General features: G+C 38.1%; 1 long non-coding RNA gene and 1 pseudogene across 1 annotated transcript; one reads left to right on the top strand and one right to left on the bottom strand.

The window, feature by feature from the left end:
• Positions 1-132: 132 nt before the first annotated feature.
• LOC149267971 (uncharacterized) lies at positions 133-3,761 on the bottom strand. Its single transcript, XR_016270879.1, has 4 exons — positions 3,311-3,761; positions 3,131-3,225; positions 2,910-3,077; positions 133-141 (listed from the first exon to the last, which is right to left on the bottom strand). It is a non-coding gene; the product is annotated as an uncharacterized LOC149267971 (long non-coding RNA).
• A 4,331-nt stretch (positions 3,762-8,092) lies between these two features.
• Positions 8,093-8,958, top strand: LOC108618506 (transmembrane emp24 domain-containing protein bai pseudogene; annotated as a pseudogene).
• The last annotated feature ends 13,346 nt before the right edge of the window (positions 8,959-22,304 follow it).

Below are 22,304 nucleotides of genomic sequence, written 5' to 3'. Positions count from 1 at the left end.
CTTGCAAATGCATAAAATACTCGTATACCGCCCATGAATTGTTCTCGCTTATAGCTAATGGACTCGTTGCTCAACATCTTGGCAACGCGATTAAGCATCGTCGGGAGCTGGGCTAGAAAAGTAGCAATTGGCTTATGCTGACTATGTGGGGGGACAAAGGGAAAGTTGTTGAAGAGTCTCAGTGAGTGAAAAGGGAGAACGTGCTTCGATTCCATTTGTTTTGCGTTTAATTTTCATGTACGCTACGATACAGCATAAGCGAATGAGAAGATAAAATTCCATTTGCCTTACATTTCATTTTCATGTGTGGTACGATTTAGTCAGGTTCTCAATATCGATGAGCAGAATCGAACATTATCTAATACAATTGATGACTTGTGATCGAAAGCTGTATCGATAACGATAGTTACCTGAATCGATAACTTTACTCGATAGCTCGTTCATATAGTGAAGAAAAGTATATTGATTTTTTGCATGAAGTCAAACAGATTCGAAGCTAGAGCTTGCAGCTCTAAACATATCGATAACGATTTTTGATGGAATCGATAACTTTATTTATTGATTCTCACGGGAATCCAAACTATTTCTATAGAGACTTGACATGTCTAAATTTCATACCAAGCAGCCCGTCCATATCTTTAGAGTTACGATCATCAGAGGAGTGACTAGAGGCAAATTCTTTACCTTTGGATTTGGCGAGCGCTGCGAGCAAGTATTATGCAGTCAGTGCTGCCCGATTTCATAATTCCCCTTTGTTTATTCCGTCTGCTTTGCACATTGAATTCGAGTCTGCCTCAGCTTCGGTCAGATTCTAGCTCTCTCCCTTTGCTTAGTACATCGTCTCGATAACGATTTCTCTTTCGACTCCTTGTCGATTAAATTTTCCAAGTTTTCTCGTCTCATACTTCATGTTTGGCCATAAAAATGCCAAAAACTCATTGACTTATGGGCCAAGGCTTGCCTCTAATTGCAGACGCTCCCACTCCCGCCCCCTCACCCAACTGTCCTCGAGTCAAGCAGCTGGCCAAGTTTTCGGATTGGGCTGGAGCAGGAGCTGGAGCAGGTGGGGCAATTGGCAGAGAGATAATGTCCTTGGCTGAGGCATATTAAAATTGGATTTCCAAAAAATATTAATGCATATACTTGGACTTATTATTATTATTATTACTACTATATCTATCTATATGCTTATAAATTAGCATTTTGGGCGGCTGTCCGGGCGTTCGCCTCGGAATGCGTTATTAATGGCAAATTAAAAGCAATAAAAAACAGATGTGCTTAACGTAGCACATTTTACGCGGCACAGGCCACGCCCACCTCCGGCGATGCAAGTGAGGGGAAGGGCGAGAGGGGGGCATGGCTGGGCTCTTAGAGCTGGGTTACAGCTCATCAGCTGTGGGCCGCGCACCTTTAGTCAAGAAGTTGGCATCGTTGTCGTTATGAAAATGACTTTGCTCTTTGCTGTTTTGGCCTGGCCGAAAGGTGGGGTGCTCTACACCCACACACACACACACACAAAAACACAGACGCATACACTGATACATAGACACATACACACACTTGTGCAAAAAAGTTTTGCATTCGAAATTTGTTGGTCTGTTGCGCTGCGCTGCGCTGCCGCTGGCTTATGCAGTTTATCATTTGCTCTCCATCCAGGTGGGTAATTTTAATTTTAAGCTTGAGTAATGACAATATTTACTTCCACTTAAGCGACAACGTCACACGCTTTAATGGCATTTTGATTTGAGCTGTTGTTGTTGAAATTGTTGTTCCACTTCTTCCTGCTTTTACCTTTGCCATTTTACTTTTTTGGCTGCTAGACGCCAACAGCTGCTGACAGTTGCTCCATGTCTCAACATTTACCAGAAACATCAAAAAATATCAGTTTTTTTTTTTTTTTTTTTTATACCCTGAACCCATTTTCAATGGGAAATCAGGGTATAATGGTTTTGTTGAAATGTATGTAACAGGCAGAAGGAGGCGTGGCAGACCCCACAAAGTATATATATTCTTGATCAGGCCGACGAGCTGAGTCGATTTGGCCCTGTCCGTCTGTCTGTCTGTCCGTCTGTCCGTCCGTCCGTCTGTCTGTCTGTCCGTATGTTTGAACGCGTCGATTTCCGAAGATATAAGAGCTAGAGACTTCAATTTTTTTTTTTTAAATGACCGTATATACAGCGCGGACGTCGAGTTTGCTTTTATAATTCGATAAATCATCCCGTAATTTTTTTATCGAGTAAAAACATTCAAGGTAAAATCAGATGCCACTATAGGTAATTGTGAATGATTTTTCTTTTTATTTTAATTTCTCAAATATTCAATATCATATGCTGAAAGTTTCATTAAATTCCGTTCAGTCAAAAATTAATAAAAAATAATAAAATATTTGGTCAATTAACAAACGCACGTGCAGCAGCTTCAACAGCATCGTATGCGTGTGCACACATACATTCAAACTTCTTCTAGAAACATTCGTTGAATCACATCAGCTGTTAGTTTCGTTTAGTTTTGGTAGATGGCGCAGCAGCAGTGAATCTATTTGAGTTTTGCCAGCGCCACTAGCAGAAGTGAGGTGGCGTAGTGTGTTAGCTGCATGACGCTCGATCGAGAAGTCGCGGTTCGAATCCCGATCTCCCGATCGATGCAACTGATGTTAACTTTTTTAATTGTTTCGAAATATTTTTTGGTATTTTATTTATATTTTTATTTTCGGGCAATAATTAAAGCCAATTTAAACAATATTACATCGTAGGCTTCTCATTATGTGGATAACGTAGATTGTTTACGTAATATTGAATTAGCAGACTTATGTCAAGCACCTTCAATTGCTGGGCAGTTATCAATTCTGGCAGCTTACGATTCTTAAATTTTACGGCAAACATAAGATCATTTTCGTAAGGAAATGCGGCTAAGATCATTTCTGGCTTGAGACGGCGTTCAAAGCCATTATTGACAGTGGCAACAAGCTTCTTGTGTTTCTTTATAGAACGCAGCATTACTTTTTTTGTGACATTCGTGTTATTGACACTGTCTTCTCCCATAACCACCGAGTTCAATTGACTGTTACGTGGACGTCCCTGCAATAAGAATCAATGGTAGCTGGCGCATTGACACAAAAAGGAAAACTTACCCGCCGACGCGGTAGACTACGTTCTGGTGGTTCGGAAACTGCTCCTGCAATAGATGGAGCCGCAGCAGCGCTAGTAGCACTGGCAGCAGAAACCGCTGTTGGAAGACAAAATATGTAAAATGTATCCATATATTATATATATGTATACATATTAATTAAATATTTAAATTTAACACTTACGTTGCATATTCTTGTCGGGAGAAACCCTTCCGCCGAGTATCTAAATTAATTCACATTTAAATTAATTAATTAATTTACATTTAGTTAATATTCGAAAATGTAAAAATGTAAAAAATATAAAAAATTACCAATTGAGCTTTTAAATTTCGTTTCCCCATTTTATTGTAAGACGGTTAATTTTTACAATATATTTGAAGCTATATCAGCATATTTGAGTTGACATACAAGTGTGACATCAACCACGCAGACTACTAGATTGTTTGATGCTGAGCAAGGCACGAACATATTTCAGAGGTGCGCAAGCGAACTTTCGTTATCGGATTTTAAAAGAACTAGTTCGATTTTTATACCCTGAACCCATTGAAAATGGGAAGTCAGGGTATAATGGTTTTGTGAAAAGTATGTAACAGGCAGAAGGAATCATCGCAGACCCCATAAAGTATATATATTCTTGATCAGGATGACGAGCGAGTCGATATAGCCCTGTCCGTCTGTCCGTCCGTCCGTCCGTCCGTCTGTCCGTCTGTCCGTATGTTTGAACGCGTCGATTTCCGAAGATATAAGAGCTAGAGACTTCAATTTTTTTTTTAAATGACCGTATATACAGCGCGGACGTCGAGTTTGCTTTTAAAATTCGATAAATCATCCCGTTATGTTTTTATCGAGTAAAAACATTCAAGTTCAAATCAGATGCCACTATAGGTAATTGTGAATGATTTTTCTTTTTTTTTAATTTCTCAAATATTCAATATAATATGTAGATCATATGCTGAAAGTTTCATTAAATTCCGTTCAGTCAAAAATTAATAAAAAATAATAAAATATTTGGTCAATTAACAAACGCACGTGCAGCAGCTTCAACAGCATCGTATGCGTGTGCACACATACATTCAAACTTCTTCTAGAAACATTCGTTGAATCACATCAGCTGTTAGTTTCGTTTAGTTTTGGTAGATGGCGCAGCAGCAGTGAATCTATTTGAGTTTTGCCAGCGCCACTAGCAGAAGTGAGGTGGCGTAGTGTGTTAGCTGCATGACGCTCGATCGAGAAGTCGCGGTTTGAATCCCGATCTCCCGATCGATGCAACTGATGTTAACTTTTTTAATTGTTTCGAAATATTTTTATATTTTATTAAATGAGTTTAGTCTTTTATTTATATTTTTATTGTCGGGCAATAATTAAAGTCAATTTAAACAATATTACATCGTAGGCTTCTCATTATGTGGATAACGTAGATTGTTTACGTAATATTGAATTAGCAGACTTATGTCAAGCACCTTCAATTGCTGGGCAGTTATCAATTCTGGCAGCTTACGATTCTTAAATTTTACGGCAAACATAAGATCATTTTCGTAAGGAAATGCGGCTAAGATCATTTCTGGCTTGAGACCGCGTTCAAAGCCATTATTGACAGTGGCAACAAGCTTCTTGTGTTTCTTTATAGAACGCAGCATTACTTTTTTTGTGACATTCGTGTTATTGACACTGTCTTCTCCCATAACCACCGAGTTCAACTGACTGTTACGTGGACGTCCCTGCAATAAGAATCAATGGTAGCTGGCGCATTGACACAAAAAGGAAAACTTACCCGCCGACGCGGTAGACTACGTTCTGGTGGTTCGGAAACTGCTCCTGCAATAGATGGAGCCGCAGCAGCGCTAGTAGCACTGGCAGCAGAAACCGCTGTTGGAAGACAAAATATGTAAAATGTATCCATATATTATATATATGTATACATATTAATTAAATATTTAAATTTAACACTTACGTTGCATATTCTTGTCGGGAGAAACCCTTCCGCCGAGTATCTAAATTAATTCACATTTAAATTAATTAATTAATTTACATTTAGAAAATGTAAAAATGTAAAAAATATAAAAAATTACCAATTGAGCTTTTAAATTTCGTTTTCCCATTTTATTGTAAGACGGTTAATTTTTACAATTTTGAAGCTATATCAGCATATTTGAGTTGACATACAAGTGTGACATCAACCACGCAGACTACTAGATTGTTTGATGCTGAGCAAGGCACGAACATATTTCAGAGCTGCGCAAGCGAACTTTCGTTATCGGATTTTAAAAGAACTAGTTCGATTTTTATACCCTGAACCCATTGAAAATGGGAAGTCAGGGTATAATGGTTTTGTGAAAAGTATGTAACAGGCGGAAGGAATCATCGCAGACCCCATAAAGTATATATATTCTTGATCAGGATGACGAGCGAGTCGATATAGCCCTGTCCGTCTGTCCGTCCGTCCGTCCGTCCGTATGAGTGCGTCGATCTCAGAAGTTATAAGAGCTAGAGAGCTGAAATTTGGCATGCATACTCGTGTATACCATAGGCAGTACAAGTTTATCTTATTTTTCTAATTAGATCTAATAACTTTTTTTATCGAGAATAATCGAAAAATCGACATTGTTTTTTCAGCCTAATTTGAACACTTTTAAACCTGGAGACTTCAAATTTGCGTTGTATATAAAGTTAATGGATACAAAGTTTATATACCACGCCCCCTTCGCCACCAATTTGTAAAAAACGCATTTCAAGTACTAGAGACTTGTGCTTTGGAATGTGCACACATTTTATGATTATGATTACGCTCTAAAAGTTTCAATAAGATTGTATGTCTATAAAAGAAATTATTCAAGAAATAAATTCTCATAATATTCCTCACATTGCAGCGCAGCCCAAGCGCAGCCGCTGCTAACTGCGCAGTCAGCAGAGAGCTTGCTTATAAGTGAATGTGTATGTATGTGTGCATAAAAGAAGTCCAGAATGATTAGAATATTAGCTTGGAGGGTTCAGGGTATCTCCTAGTCGAGCAGTCTCGACTGGAGCCTTCTTACTTGTTATACCCTGAACCCATTTTCAATGGGAAATCAGGGTATAATGGTTTTGTTGAAATGTATGTAACAGGCAGAAGTAGGCGTGGCAGACCCCACAAAGTATATATATTCTTGATCAGGGCGACGAGCTGAGTTGATTTGGCCCTGTCCGTCTGTCTGTCCGTCTGTCCGTCTGTCCGTCCGTCCGTCTGTCCGTCTGTCCGTCTGTCCGTATGTATGAACGCGTCGATTTCAGAAGATATAAGAGCTAAAGACTTCAAATTTTTTTTAAAATGTCCGTAATTACAGCGCGCATATCAAGTTTATCATTAAAAATCGATAACTCACCTCGATCTTTTTTATCGATAAAAAACCTTATCGAAAACCAGTTATAAAATTATATCTTCTACACCTTTACTGCTAGAGTCTCCAAATTTTTAATGTATGCTTATATGCAATTTATACAATTTCGGTTTTTGTTAAAATGCACCCCCCACCTCAAAATTCACCCCCTCACCCTCACTTTTGTAAAAAGCGTATTTCAAATACTAGAGACTTGTGCTTTGGCAATTACATGCATATTCATGTTATAATCATAATCTAAAAGTTTCATGAAGATCGTACGTCCATAAAAAAAGTTATTAAACAATTAAGTTCTCATAGTAAGCGCACACTGCAGCCCATGCGTGTTTATGCGTGGGTGCTTATGTGTGTATGTGTTTGTGTATGTGTGTGTATGTGTGTGTATGTGTTTGTGTATGTGTATGTGCGTGTGTATGTGAGTGTGTGTATGCGTTTGTGTCTGTATGCGTGCGTGTGTATGTATGCCTGTGTGTGCGTACGTGCGTATGTGAGTGTGTGCGTGTGTATGTGTGTGTGTGTATGCGTTTGTGTGTGCATGCATGTGTGTGTGTGTGTGTCGCAGTTCGCAGTTCGTGTCGTGTTTCTTATGTAAGCTGAAAGACGCGAAAAATTATTGAAATATCTATTGCTCCAAGGGTTCAGGGGATGTCGTAGTCGAGCAGTCTCGACTAGAGCTTTCTTACTTGTTTTGGTTTTGGTTTTTGTTTTTACTGTAACCTTCAGCCCAACTAAAGACTAATGGCTTCTAATTTCAGGCGGCATTATGATAAAAACTGAATCTGAATAGGCCTGTGGAGAGGGGGACGGTATATTGTGGATGATATTCCATAGAGCTATTTGTAGTTATTGAAATATGCAATAAATTAGTTGGTAGAGGTTGATCCAATCACTGAATGGGAGAGATAGTGAGACAGTTTGATCGGGAGAGAGAGAGAGAAGGATATGGGGAGTAAGAGACACAGTGAAAGCTAGAAAATCAGATGATAAAAAAATGGGGTAGAGAGAGAAAAAAGGAGAGAGAGAAAGATATATATACAGAGAGACAGATAGACGAAGACAGGCAGATATATAGATAGGGAGAGAGAGTGAGAGAGAGATACCGATATACGGACAGAGACAGGGAGAAAGATAGATTGACCGTAAGAGAGGTTGAGATCAATAGAGAGAGAGAGAGAGAGAGAGAGAGAGAGAGAGAGAGAGAGAGAGAGAGAGAAGGAAAGAGAGCGATAGAGAGATCGAATGCTTGATGGAAACATATATATCGAGAATAAGAGATAAGGAGAGAGAGAGAGAGAGAGAGAGAGAGAGAGAGAGAAATGTGAGAAGGAGAGAAAGTGCTAGTAAGAGACAAAGAGACAATAAGAGGGTGACTGAAAAAGATAGAGAGAGGGAGATTGACATAGAGAAATATCATGGAATGCGCAGAGAGCATGCCAGAAAGCATGAAAGAGACACATAGAGAGCGTGAGTGAAACTTAGTGAGAAACACATTAGTTTGGATACGCTCGGTAGAAGTTTTATGAAAAGTCAAAGCATTTAATTTTCTAAGTTTGACATTTAATTTTACTAAGTAAGTAAAAGTATAGTCTGCCATGAGACTAAACTCAATACAGACATATACTTACTTATATATGTATATACGTACATATTTTCATTTGATGCTAAACTCATCTGTGAAGCATTAGTAAAATTTTTCTGTTCAATTTATTATATTACAAATCACGAAAATGCTAAAATCATATTTTGTTATACTCATGATCCTGGGATGCGTCCCGAAGCTGCATGGCATCAGGTTCCATCTGACACCGAATGGACGAAAATGTCTTAAGGAGGATATGCAAGCGAACCAATTGGTAATGGGCGAATATGAAGTCTCAGATGTGCCCGGACAGATCGTCAACTACGTTGTACGCGACAGCAAGGGTCATATATTGTCCCAGAAGGAGCGGATTACCAAAGGAAAGTTCAGCTTCACCGCCGAGGTGTATGAAACTTACGAGATCTGTTTCACTTCAAAAGGGGGCGCCAATCAACCTGGAGCTAATCATGAAGTCTCACTAGTTACCAAAAAAGGCATTGAAGCCAAACGCTCTGATACCCTTGGGGAGGCAGTCAAATTGAAGCCGATCGAGGCGGATCTAAAGCGTTTAGAAGTTCTTTCGGATTCGGTTGTTCTTGACTTTGAGCTGATGCGTAAACGAGAGGAGGAAATGCGTGACACCAATGAGAAGACTAACAGTCGTGTCTTATTCTACAGCGTGTTCAGCATTTGTTGTCTGCTTGGCTTGGCCACTTGGCAAGTTCTTTACCTTCGCCGATTTTTCAAGATTAAGAAGCTCATCGATTAGAGACGTTGGCACCCACATATGACATATATGTGTATCCTCTAATGTTTTGCTCTATAAAAATAAATTTTCTAGCATAGCTCGAGCCATAAATCTCAGCTATAAGATATAAGCTCATGTTGTATATGATGTTGCTGGAATTCTTGGGCGAACTACCAAAAAATCAAACAATGAAGTCGGAGCGCTGATAGGGCTTGTAAAACATAAACAAGTAGCTTTGTTTCGTTCACTCTCGCACACGTACGCGCATTCGCTGTGCCAAGATCAACAAAAAGTCATAAAAAATATAGATATGTGTGTTCCATATAAGCACTTCAGACGACAGCGACGACGCATCTCTATAAATTTTGTTGTGTAACAAAAGATGTGCGCGCTTGTTAACAATGCAAACGCACGAGTCACGCATACACACACACACATCCCCTCAGCACTGCCAGAGTCGAAAGCAAAAAAAAAAAAAAAAAAAGTTCAAGGAAAGTAGAGAAAAAACAAAAGCAATTGACGCTGCGCCTCCATCCGCTGCCAACAGCAAGACATTCAAGGCCCAAAGAGTTGTTGGCCCGTATCTCTGAGCCAACTTTCGTTTAGGCCGTACTGTGCTGTGGAAGGTGGGTGTTGCCTGCCACATTAATGGGGCTGGCGTCCTGCCCTGCGCTCTGCGCCCGTCGCATTGTGTCAAAAGAAGTTAGGCACAAGTAAGCGACGCACTAATCTCGTTTATGTAGCGTAAAATGCATATAATTGTGTAAACACGCCAACTGCTATGGTCTATGTGTGCGCAGTGGGCGTGGCTGGGCGGGGAGGAGGCGGTGTCGGAGGTGGAGGCGGAGGCGTAGGCGGAGGCGGCATGGAATGGAATAGAATGGGTATATGACTGTGCGGTAGTCACTGATGCACAGATAGAGCGTTTGATAATTGTGTGACATAGTCGTACTTATGTGAAGTGTATGGAGCAGAAGCGGATAGCCAAGTCAAATGTCATAAAATAAACGCAGGTTGTGCTCTGCTCTGTATGTAAATGTCGGCATAGTCGAGCTGTGAATACGCTACAATTGGCAAACAAATTACAATAAATGAAAATATCTATATGATAGATTTGGTACGTACATATGTAAGATAGCTAGATATAGTTAGGTCTAGTAATACTAGATAGTCTAGTAATACTAGATATTTATTTATGACTAGTTGATTAGCTCTAACCTGTTCCATGTAAGGTCTATAGACTTGAATATAAAAGTGCTAGTTAAATGAACAGAAGGAAAAGTTCAATCAAGGTCTACTACGAGAAAGCATTTTTTTTGGATAATGATAGTCAAACATGAAGATCTTAGAAAATGGCAAAAGCTGTGTGCAAAGCCTGTAGGAAAATTCTTTGAATCCATGCAAAAGTATGCAAGTCCTCCTGCGGGATCTTTCTGAAAGCTGTCTAATCTAAAGGAGATTTTAGAGACGCTTAAACTTAACTTAAATTTAAGAATACCTTGCCCTAAGAGATATATCAGAAGCCGTTACTATCATATCGATATATTATCAAACCAAATTTTAACTGATTTAATTTGGTGTATCTTTCAATTTCTCTCTCTTTTCTACTCCACTCTCACCTTCTCTCATGCAAAATATATTTTATTATGTTTTTGGATTGATTACTTGACTTACATTAATATAGATCTTTGAAAAGCGCATATGGTATGATCCCTCAAGTAGTTGATAAGTAGTTTCCCTTCCGTCTTTTTCCGGGTTTTACACTGTCTCACAGTCTTCGCCCTCCCCTCAATCCCTTTCTCACTTTCATCTTGCATGACATCTCCTCATCTCTCCCCCACCAAATCTGCATTTGACTCTTTCACATAGTCGCTGTGGCTTTCTTCACACATTGATCTATCCGCCTGCTCAGCCTTGATGTTTCGTATTCGCTTCAGCCCTTTATCAAGCCTGAGCTCGATTTCTCAGCGTCTTATCTGCTGCGCCATAGCTCGAATGTGTAAATGAGTTCTGGTTAGTCGTCTAGGCTGTCTTAGGGGGCTATTCGACATTTGGGGCTGGGGCTGGGGGCTTCACTTGCTTCAAATGTGATATGAGTGGGAACGTCAATGAGCAGCAAAAATTATGAAGCTCATCAAAATGTGCGCTGAATTGTAAAATTGCCGCTTGCCTTTCTTTTACTTTCGTTTGTTTTTTTCTTGTCGTGGAAAGGGGGGGGGGGGGGGTGGGGTGTGGTTGGTGGGGAGCTGAAGTTTGCTGCAAGTTATGTGTGCTGCGTCTTATCTGAAGCAATTAAAAAATGTTTTTTTGTTTTCGACTTCCGCTACGATGTCATCGTCTACAGCTCAACACAAAAAGCCAACGAACCAAAGGGGAGTCCTGCGCGCATTCACGCACATATCAAGCAGGAGGGGGACATTATTTTTCTCTAGTATCGAGGAGCTGGGGTAGCTGTGTAAATGCAAATGCCGGCGAGTCCTACAAATCAGCCAGAGGGCATCAAAAGTTTTGCCTTTGTGTTGATGTGTTTATTTATGTTGCCTTTCTTGAGCATTAACTGATTTTCAGCGAACATTTCGCCAATGTCTAGAGCCGCTGCGACGCTGGCTTCAAATCAGTTTTGTGTTTTATGCTAGCTGTGTGTATTAGTGAGCTGTGAACTAAAACTAGGGTCTGCAGCTTAAGTCAGAAATAAATATTCCTCCTTTGAGAGCTATACTGGATGATTCAGCTGGTTAGCACAGAAGAGTCAATCTAGATTTCAATTCCTTGAGCCGTATCAATCAAGCTTATAAATCAGCGTATATCTAAGACCTTATTCTCATATTACCTTTATAGTGAATCAATGCTATACATAGATGATAGATATGGCAATAAAATTATTACTTGCGCTTTATTATTCAGGAAACTTTCATAGCACTATTTGTCTAACAATTACCGAGCAATTGTATGAGATGGGAAATTCTCAGATGGAGATTTTGAATACATACATATTTCAATTCAATTTACTAAAGAGATTTTCGAACAATATTTCTGTTGTGTTAGTTTTTAATATATGCTCAATTAATAAAAACAAATGTGTATGTATAATAAATTAATAAAAACATATTGTAAAAAGATTATAATAATTTAAAAAATATAATAATAAAAAAAATATATAATAATTTTTATAATAATAAAATTTTTTACAATAATAAAATCATTTTTTATAATAATAAAAAAAATATACATATACATATTATATATTTCGAATCGAATATCAAATCTTAATTATATATAAATTCATATAATTCTGATTCGAGCATAGTGACTCTACTTGGAAAGTAGAGTTTCATATAAGTTTTCTCATTTTACTCTCATGCGAAGATGTACGTATGTATCTTAAGTCTAAAAGTCTGAGAACTATGCAGAAATATCTATTATTCATGTAGGTTACTGAGAGTCGTATTCATGAACCAATACTAAAACTCAAACTCTACGAACTATACATATGTAATATCCAGAACTAAACACATCATTGTGAGCCGAATCTCTTCGTCGTCTAAAATAATGGCAATCTCTTCAAAAATTTGTATTAGTTTAGAAAGGTTACTATGAGGCCAGCTTCTCTATGAGCCCAAGACTCTATAATCCTTTCAAAATATTCAAATCTTTCTTTTACTATTTACAGGTAAACGAACTTGCTGGAAAAGTGCTCTGGACACTAGCAGTCAGCGGGCAGCAGCGGGCGCATTCCATGTCAGAAGCTTATTTCCATGCCCAAACCGGATCCTTCGACCCGTTTCTGTATGAGTGTATGTGTGTGCGTTTATGTGTGTGTACGAAGGCTTTTTGTCTCTATTAAATTAATCGACGCTCATTTTTCCAACTTAACAAAACGCAGTGAAAAAAAAAAATATAAACGATAAAACATTTGCCGGCTGTCAGGGCTGCCGCATACATTTGCCAGTGCCAGTGTTGCCCCCCCTATTTTACATTTGTTCTTTGTTTTTGGTTTTTTATAATTTTTTTTTGTATTTCGTTTTTAAGTAGCACTATTTTTTAAGGATTCTGTTTAGGGTGCTGCCCGTCCCGCACCGCTCGCCTCGCATCTAAAACAATTTTATTTTCTCTGCGTTTTTCATGCTTATCAAATACAAAACAAACGCACACGAGGGTTGACACTGGCTTTTTGTTGTTTCTTTATGAGTTAGGTGGGAGAGGGGGGGTAGAGGAGGGAGGATTCAGATAGACGGGGGTTATGGGCGATGCGGGCTTATTGCGGTTTTCCGAGCGCTGCTCTTGCTGGCATTTATGTTTCATTTGGCATTTTTGATGCGTTTTATTTATTTACTTTGCTTTTTTATACCCTGAACCCATTGAAAATGGGAAATCAGGGTATAATGGTTTTGTTGAAATGTATGTAACAGGCAGAAGGAGGCGTGGCAGACCCCACAAAGTATATATATTCTTGATCAGGGCGACGAGCTGAGTTGATTTGGCCCTGTCCGTCTGTCTGTCTGTCCGTCTGTCCGTCTGTCCGTCTGTCCGTCTGTCCGTATGTTTGAACGCGTCGATTTCCGAAGATATAAGAGCTAGAGACTTGAATTTTTTTTTAAAATGACCGTATATACAGCGCGGACGTCGAGTTTGCTTTTAAAATTCGATAAATCATCCCGTTATGTTTTTATCGAGTAAAAACATTCAAGTTCAAATCAGATGCCACTATAGCTAATTGTGAATGATTTTTCTTTTTTCTAAAATTCTCAAATATTCAATATAATATGTAGATCATATGCTGAAAGTTTCATTAAATTCCATTCAGTCAAAAATTAATAAAAAATAATCAAATATTTGGCCAATTAACAAACGCACGTGCAGCAGCTACAACAAAAACATTCGTTGAATCACATCAGCTGTTAGTTTTGTTTAGTTTTGGTAGATGGCGCAGCAACAATGAATCTATTTGAGTTTTGCCAGCTTTGCTAGCAGGAATGGGGTGGCCTAGTGTGTTAGCTGCTTGACGCTCGATCGAGAAGTCCGCGGTTCGAATCCGGGTGATGCAACTGATGTTAGTTCTTTTTAATTGTTTCAAAATATTTTTATATTTTCATAAATGAGTTTTCTATTTAATTTATATTTTTAAATACACCGAAATTGAAATTTTAACCATACTTTATGTGCGTTTTTAATAGTTCGGTTATTCTAGCAGATTCTTAGAATCGCATCAGCAGTTAGTTTCGTTCAGTTTTGGTAGATGGCGCTGCAGCAGTGAATCTGTTTGAGTTTTGCCAGCGCCACTAGCAGGAGTGAGGTGGCCTAGTGTGTTAGCTGCTTGACACTCGATCGAGAAGTCGCGGTTCGAATCCCGATCGGTGCAACTGTTGTTAACTTTTTTAATTGTTTCAAAATATTTTTATATATTATTAAATGAGTTTGGTATTTTATTTATATTTTTAAATACATCGAAATTGAAATTTCAGCCTTACTAAATGGGCATTTTTAATTGTTGGGTTCAGGGTAGTATCTAGTCGAGCACTCTCGACTAGAGTTTTCTTACTTGTTTTCTTTTAATTTTTTGTCGTATATATTTTTTTTTTTTTGCTCGGGCGTCACATTTAAAGTGACATTTCAATCAATCAGGCTAGCGAGCTGCGCCCAAATCCGGCAGCTATTAAATGCTCAATTTATTGTCCGATTAGAAACTGAAAAGCAGAAAGAATATAAAATGAAAAGTGTGTGGAAAGAGCTTAGCTCAATAGCCTGAAGGGTGGGGCTTAGCTCGAATCAGTTTAGATAACCCAATCTGTGCAGGGTGTTAACATAGTCGGGCAGCTTTCTAAACGCACTCGTTACTAGTTATGATTGCTGGGCAGCGCCTGGCTGATTGATCCCCACTGAATGCGCTGGCCCCGGCGAGGAGCCTTAGACAAATATTCATATTACTACCAGGCTGACCTCTGGCTTTTGGACTCGTCGGAGTTGGTCAACTTTTCATATCTAGCACAACTACGATAATACAAAATAACAGACATTTATCTAAACGTTTAGCCATTTATTAGCCCCGAGAGTTGAAGTCCACAGAAATGCCACACAAGAACCCATAGAAAGAGAGAGCGAGAGTGAGAGAGAGAGAGAGAGAGAGTGCGCGAGAGGGAGAGAAAAAAGCAAATAAGCAAAAAGTAAAAGTATCGACCCATTAGTGTGCGTGTGAGGGTGTAAAAATATATTTAAATTCCAGTATGTGCGACTCACTGGATACCCTATAAAAAGAAAAATAACTGCAGAGGGAATGAAAAGTGCTGGAAAATTGTTTGATAATTATTTGACAATGTTAGTGACAATGTGATTTAGGCTAAATAGGTAGACTACATATTATGTAAAGTAGTCTGTATTTGTAGGTCTACAATTGCCCTTAAACCTTAAACTTTGGCTTTACATTTGCTTCGCTAAATCTCTCAGTCTGCCTATGATACCCTTTGCTGACCCATTCCTAATGGGTGCTGGGTATAAATAAAAAGAAACGAAACGTATAAAACTAATGAAATCCTTATTAATATGCTTTGGACCTTTGCTGTTTGTTTGGTGCCCTTGTGGCGTCGTCATCGTCGTCGTCGTCGTTGTCGACCCAACCAAATTGAATATGCAATGAATTGTAAAACGCAAAAGTTTTGCATAAAACAAAAACACAAATAAAATGAAATAAAGAGAGCGAGAAAGTTGGAGCGAGAGTGAGAGAGAAAATAAAAAACATATTTGAGCCAAAGCGAAGCTACTCAACAAATGGTCAGCCCGAAAATACAAAAAAATACAAAATAGAAACGGAAAAAAAATCTACGCACATTTTTCAACGCATATTATGCGATTTTTCACATTTTCCAACGACCCATCGACCCCTGCCCATTGAGTTGACTTCTTACACTCTACACACACACACACACATCTTTTTTTTTATATAAATTTGATAGCTTCTGATATTGTGTCCACTTTGGCTACTCGCAGCAGCAGTAGGAAATTTGTCCAATCAGCTGCCTGCACTCATGCGATTGGCTGCCCGTTTCATGTGCTGGCACCGAAATCGAATCCCCGCCGTATACGGAGTGGCCCAGCCCAGTCCCTCCCCTTCTGAGTGCGTGTGCCTCTCTCTCGTGTCTGTGTGTGTGCCTCGTCGACATGTGTATGTATGTGTGTGGCCAAGTATTGATATCTGATGCGTATTCAATAGCATTCGACGCGCGCATTCATATGGGGGGTGGAAAATTTCACTCAAAGCAACCCTTTCGCATGTCGTGTGTGCGTGTGTGAGTGTGTGTGTTTTGCATAGGTGTGTGTGTGTGTGTGTGCGGGTAAGTGGGGAAATTGGAGTTAAAAAAGTGTTGTGGTCAGGTAGTTTGTGCTAGAGAGTTGCACTAGAGAAGAATTTTGTAACAGAATTACAACAGGCTGAAGTCTTTATGGATTTAATATTCAATACAAAAATTAAGTAATTTTTTTTAAATTTAATATTAACATTAGTTTATAAATAGTATTAACTTTTTTTCAACAGATTACAATGCTGAAACCTGGAGCAAAAGAGAGTCAAGATGAAAGGAAAGCTTGCAATCATTTCTAGGTATTTTTTTAAAGATATATAAGAAATCAGTTGATCAGATCCATTACAAAATCATAAGCACTCTCAGATTAAAATTTATCAAAGTAAATTCTATTGCATATTGCATACCTAGCTCAATATAACTGCTGAAATAAGTGGAACAAGGCCAGAATATTGTAAATATGTTGCTAAATAGCTAAAGAATATCAGATGTATAACATTAAGCATATATGTAGTATAATATTCAGTGAAAGTCCGAATTGTGAAGCGCATGAAGCTTAAATTGAACCTTGAATCATAATACAATATAAGGTTTCTCACAATATGAGCTCAGGAATGGTTCTTAGCAAAGTTTGCTTTGCTGCCGAAGAGTTCTGGTTGTTTATATGATTATATGATATAAATTTGTCATTATTATTCTTATTATGTATAATGATTATTATTATTAGTATTTTTGTTGTTCCTGTTTGTTGTTAACAAAGGGTATGTCTTTGAAATGAAGGGCAGCTGTAAATGGAGAGCGATGCCAATAAAAATACTTATACTTCATTAATAAACAATTATGTGTTGCGTTATTGCGCGCTAAGCGCAACGAATTAATGGCCGTTGTCGGCTTCAATAATTTTAATGGGCTCCATGGTCGATCCCTAAAACCTGCCAGCTCACCCGCCTCCTGGCCGCCAGTCCTCCGACGCCCACCCGTTCGCCCAGTGCTTTGCAGGATGCCATTAATGCCCATTAAAATGCCAAAGTGTGCGCCATACAAAGAAGCGCCACAATGTAACGCCCATAAATTACGGGAGCACAGCCAAAAGAGTAAGCCGAATTCCAAAAAAAACAAAAAAATGTATATAAAAAACCAAAATAAAAACAAAAAAATTATTAACGCTTCAAAGGCGTATGTGTGTGTGCGTATGTGTGCATGTGTGCGACTGTGCGTGTGCATGTGTGTGTGTAAATATTTTGCAAGTCTCTGCAAACAGCGCGACAACAAAAACTATAAACGACTCTTCGTAGGGACTAATACATTACACTAGCTAACACAGCACACTTTCTTATACTCATTCACGAAATTTAAATGAGTATATTGGGTTTTGCTATGCCTGTCTTGCTCTCTGTCCGCTTGCCTGTTCGTTGTCACATAATATACCAATTGGGGGCGTGGCAAATCGGTAAATCGATTTGAGTTGTCAATGGGTGTCCTGCAGTCGGTAACACTCCTGCTTGTTTTATAGTATATATTTTCATATATGTATATCAACTCAAATACAGCACTCGAAATTGTAATCACAATACAGAAACGCCAAATTTGCTAGAATTTTGTTGATTAGTGTATTTGGAGTGAGCTATAAATGTGCTCTTCTTTTATATATGTATATATAGTTTGTTAAAGGGTATAATGCCTGCGTGTGGGTGTCCGTCCGTGCGTGGGGTAGGCTGTAGGTCGTGGCACATAAAATTTATGTGCCGCAAAAAGGACATAAGAACCAAAAATCAACCGACAGCTGAGCAGCTGAGTATCAATGCAATCATGTCGAAACCTCAAAACCTCTTTCTCTTTTCAAAGTTAACTACTAAAGGCGCGCGCTCTCATCCCAGCCTGAGTTAGAGATGTGAGCGTGAGATGTACTGCTTCGTCGATGTATGGGGATACTTTGATGACGATTAAGAAATTTGTAGAAAATAAATATATATGAATATTATGAATGTGAAGAGGAATATTATAGGAAGCTAATGCAAGAAAGTATAATAAAATTTTATAATGGAAAATATATTTACAAAGAAATACAAGAAAAAAAAAAAAAAAAAATTGAGGTCTAAAATCTAATGCAAAAATAAATAAACAAATATAATGAGTAAAACGATAAATATTAAACAATTAAAAAAAAAGGAAAGTAAATGAAACTAAAAAGACGAAAACAATTTATTAAAATAATAATACATAAATAATGTAACATAGATAATAATAATAATTTATGTTATCAAAAAAAAAAAAAAACATTTATTTTATATACATATTTGTGAATAGATATATGAATGTCATATCACTATAGCACGACATGATATAATAACACGGTGCTGCCCAACAACAAACATAGCGTCTCATTATTAAAGTAGTCTTGGCAAATTGGCACTACACGAGAGTGCGACAAAGATAGCTGTTGCTGAGCGTGGTTCTGGCTGTTGCTGAGAATGATATGGAAGAATGCTATGAGCAGGGCTTTACAGGTCTATGAATATGGAAAAATTACATTTTGAGAAATCTCAGACTTATACAGTACATGTGAAATAGTTACAATAACAGAAATATTTTTAAAAAATACTAAGCCTTTTCCCATTTATTGTAGAATATTTATAGATTGTTTAGGTCGATCTTTATAACTGTTTATTTAATATAACATAAGCTTAGATATATTAGAAACTATGTAAGCAAAGTTATCTAAGGTATATCTAAATTTAATTGATCTGATCAGAGATATCTTTAAAAATGAATAATAATATATATAATATAATATATGTTTTTTTTTTTAAATATTAAATAAATCATTTAGTAAATATTTTTAGAATTACTACTCGTTTTATAATACGCCAATAGTTGTCAGAGCTTTACAGCTGCCTACAAAGCTTATCGATAATTCAAGTATTTCAATCGAATATTTCTGTCCTTTTCTCATGTTCACGTTAATGTTCGTGTCGTTGGCCTTTCCCTGTTTATGTGTAGTTAGTCGGTCGCACCGTCTCTATTTGGAACATGTTTGCTGCGGCGGCTCAGAATAATTTTATAGCATATTTTTCGGCTGTTTTTATATTTATTACGTTGGGGAGTTTTCATTGTTACGCATCGGTCGTTTTGCCCAGCGTCAAGAAACTAGGCGACAAAATTGTGTCTTGCAAGAGGCTCAGATGAAGCCACACACACAGCCACCACCCAGTGCCACCCAAATGACACACCCACACACACACACACACAGAGAGACACTCAGGCATACATCGGGCTGCTGTTTGGCTCGGTGTTTGTTTTAGCTTAAATTAACAAATGTGCTTTTGTGTGATAATTATAATTTTACATTACCTTTTGGTAATTGTTCAACGCCCGAACGATGCCAGAATTTGTGTGCGTGGGGGACACGCTCACTCTGTCTGTGTGTGTTAGTGTGTGGGTGTGGCAGTGTTTGTGTTTTGGGCATCTGCCTTGAGCAGTGACTGGAAGCAGGTAAGGTGTTAAAAAGACGTAAATAAGATGATGGTGTTTCAGGCAGCGTTGTTAGTGTGACGTCTGTCGTTATAAGTTTACCCACCTCAGCCACTATGCACCCCCAGCGGAGGAGTTGTCTGTGTATGTGTGTGTGTGTGTGTGTGTGACATATTGGCAATTTGATCATGTTACGTGTGTGCCTTTCAGTGAGTGCGTGTGTGTGTGTGTCTGTCTGTGTGTGTTACGCATTAATGGCACAAAATTTTTAATGATGTGCTACGTGTTAAGTCATCTCCAGAGTGTAGCAAAAAGCCAAGCCTAATAACAAGAACAGCAGCAGCAACAACAACAACAACAACAACAGGAGGAGGAGCAATGAGTGCGAGTCGCACATTGTTAAGGTAATATTCGTAAGCAACAAAATTGGTAATTTTCAGAATATGTTTTGGCAACCAAGCCACATGCCACATGCCGCATGCTGTATGCTGTATGCCGTATGCAACATCAATCCCTTACCAGGCACCGTTTGCCCATTTATAAAATATATAAAATTGTAATAATTAAAATTATGCTTTTGCTGCGGCCCGACTCGAACAGCACGAGCGAGTAACGAGTATTTCATTAGGACGCACTAAAAGCCGTTCCTCAGCCACGTTGCCCACAGAACGCGTCGCTTTTTGGCCTAATCATAAAATAGTGTATCACAGTGTACTTGGCAACTTTGGTCCCGCCGTTGTCGCTGCCAGTAATGGGCTTTTTGGTTAATTAGAAATTTTATGTGGACAGCGCTATGGAATGCCATTTACACTTATACCTTTATATTATAAATAAAAATGTATGTATGTATGTGTATAAGTATATATGATACTTAAGAATAAGCAAAAGTGCGAAAGCTACTTAATGTGAATATACTATATATATGTATATACTATACTATACTATATATATGTATATAGATAGATTTTTTTTTGTATTTTACTATATATAAATAAAATAAAATTAATAATAAAATTTATATTCACAGCTCACTAAACAACAAAAAAAAAAAAAAAAATAATAATAATAATAATAAAAAAATAAATAAATAAAATAAAATAAAATGAAATAGAAAAAAAAAGAAAAAAACAATTAAATAGATTTAAAATTGTTTTACTTTTATTTGTTTTTTTTTTTTCTTATTATTTAATAATAATAAAAAGTGATGTCAACAAACCTGCTTATAACAAACAAAATGATTATAATCAAGACATGAAAAACCTTTGTTTATACGAAAAAAAAAAAGCAAACGGGTCGAATATGGACAGCCCTATATATACAGAGAGACACAAAGAAAGTAATTGTGATAGAATACAAAGATTTATAGTTAAAATTCGTAAATTTTTCATTGATGAATAATACAAGAATTTCATTTATTATCATCTCATTCATTGATGTCAATTGCCAAAAATTTAATTATATTTTTTATTATATTATATAAATAAAATCTTGAAATGGATGAGTTTCAATTCAACTATACTCTCAACTCAGGTTTATTTCTTTCTCGCTGTCTCTCTCTCTCTCGTTTTTTTATAAGATTCGACTACAACAAAAATTGATGATAGTCCCGCAAATGCATTCAGATGCAGTATGGCAAATGATGCGGCATGTGACCTTTTTCCATGACGATGTCAATAGGAAAGAAGAACGAGAAAGATGGGAGCGAAACTGTAGCAAAATTGTTGAATTATTTGCAAGTTTTGTACAAATTAACTTGATGACCGCTGGCTAAATACAGTCAAACATAGTCCAGGTACAATGTGTATATAATACACAAAGCATAACAAGGCAAACACAAAATGCAGAGCGAAAAGGAAAACAGAAAGAAAAAATCAACCAAGAAAACCTGAGGACAACAATAAACAAAAAAAAAAAAAAAAAAAATAGAAAAATATATATATATATATATATATATATATGACTGTCACTGACTGAAGAGTGAAATGCAGGCAAAAGCTAACCATGTGTATACATGCAGACATATACATAAATATGTATATGTATATATAGATTGTAGATATATGTATGTCGTCGAGATTGTAAACATTGTTTCCGCTTCATTGTTGGGCCACTGACGCTGGCCGAAGCTGGACTGGGCAACTGTCACTGGGCATTGCAATGGGTCCGACAATGACGAGCACGATGACGCCTTAACGCCGCAGCAGCCGAGATTCAAACCGTCAGCCCAGTTAGTCGTCAGCCGGCCCGACCAATCAGCCACCCAATCAGACTAACAAGCTGCAGGGCAGGCCAGGCCAGGCCGGGCCGGGCCGGGCCAAGGCACGCTCTGGCAAGGTAAGCCAAGTTGGGCCACAGCACAGGCAATGCTTACATTTTAGAGCAGGTGTCCTGCGCGACAAGATGAGCCGACGAGGGGACGCGGGGTAAGGGACGTGAGTTTTCCACATTTTGTTTTCTTACTGTGACTGACTGTGTTTGTTTACACGGACAGCGAGGCACACTCGCACTGGCACTCGCACTTGAAAGCGAGTCCAACGAGTCCAACAACGTCACAAATTGAGGTTGGATATGCGCGACGCTCGTCGAATCCCGTTGCCAAACTGCAGCAAAAACTCAATGATTTAACAATGAATGCAGTCAACGTCAGTCAGTCAGCGCCGCCGCCTTTTGGCCAGGTTAGCGACAACACGGTCTATGGTCCGGCCAGGCTATA

Source organism: Drosophila arizonae, chromosome X (assembly GCF_054131065.1).
Source record: "Drosophila arizonae isolate 15081-1271.41 chromosome X, UAZ_ARI_1.0, whole genome shotgun sequence".
Lineage (NCBI taxonomy): Eukaryota > Metazoa > Arthropoda > Insecta > Diptera > Drosophilidae > Drosophila > Drosophila arizonae.
This window is presented reverse-complemented; position numbering and strand designations above follow the sequence as displayed.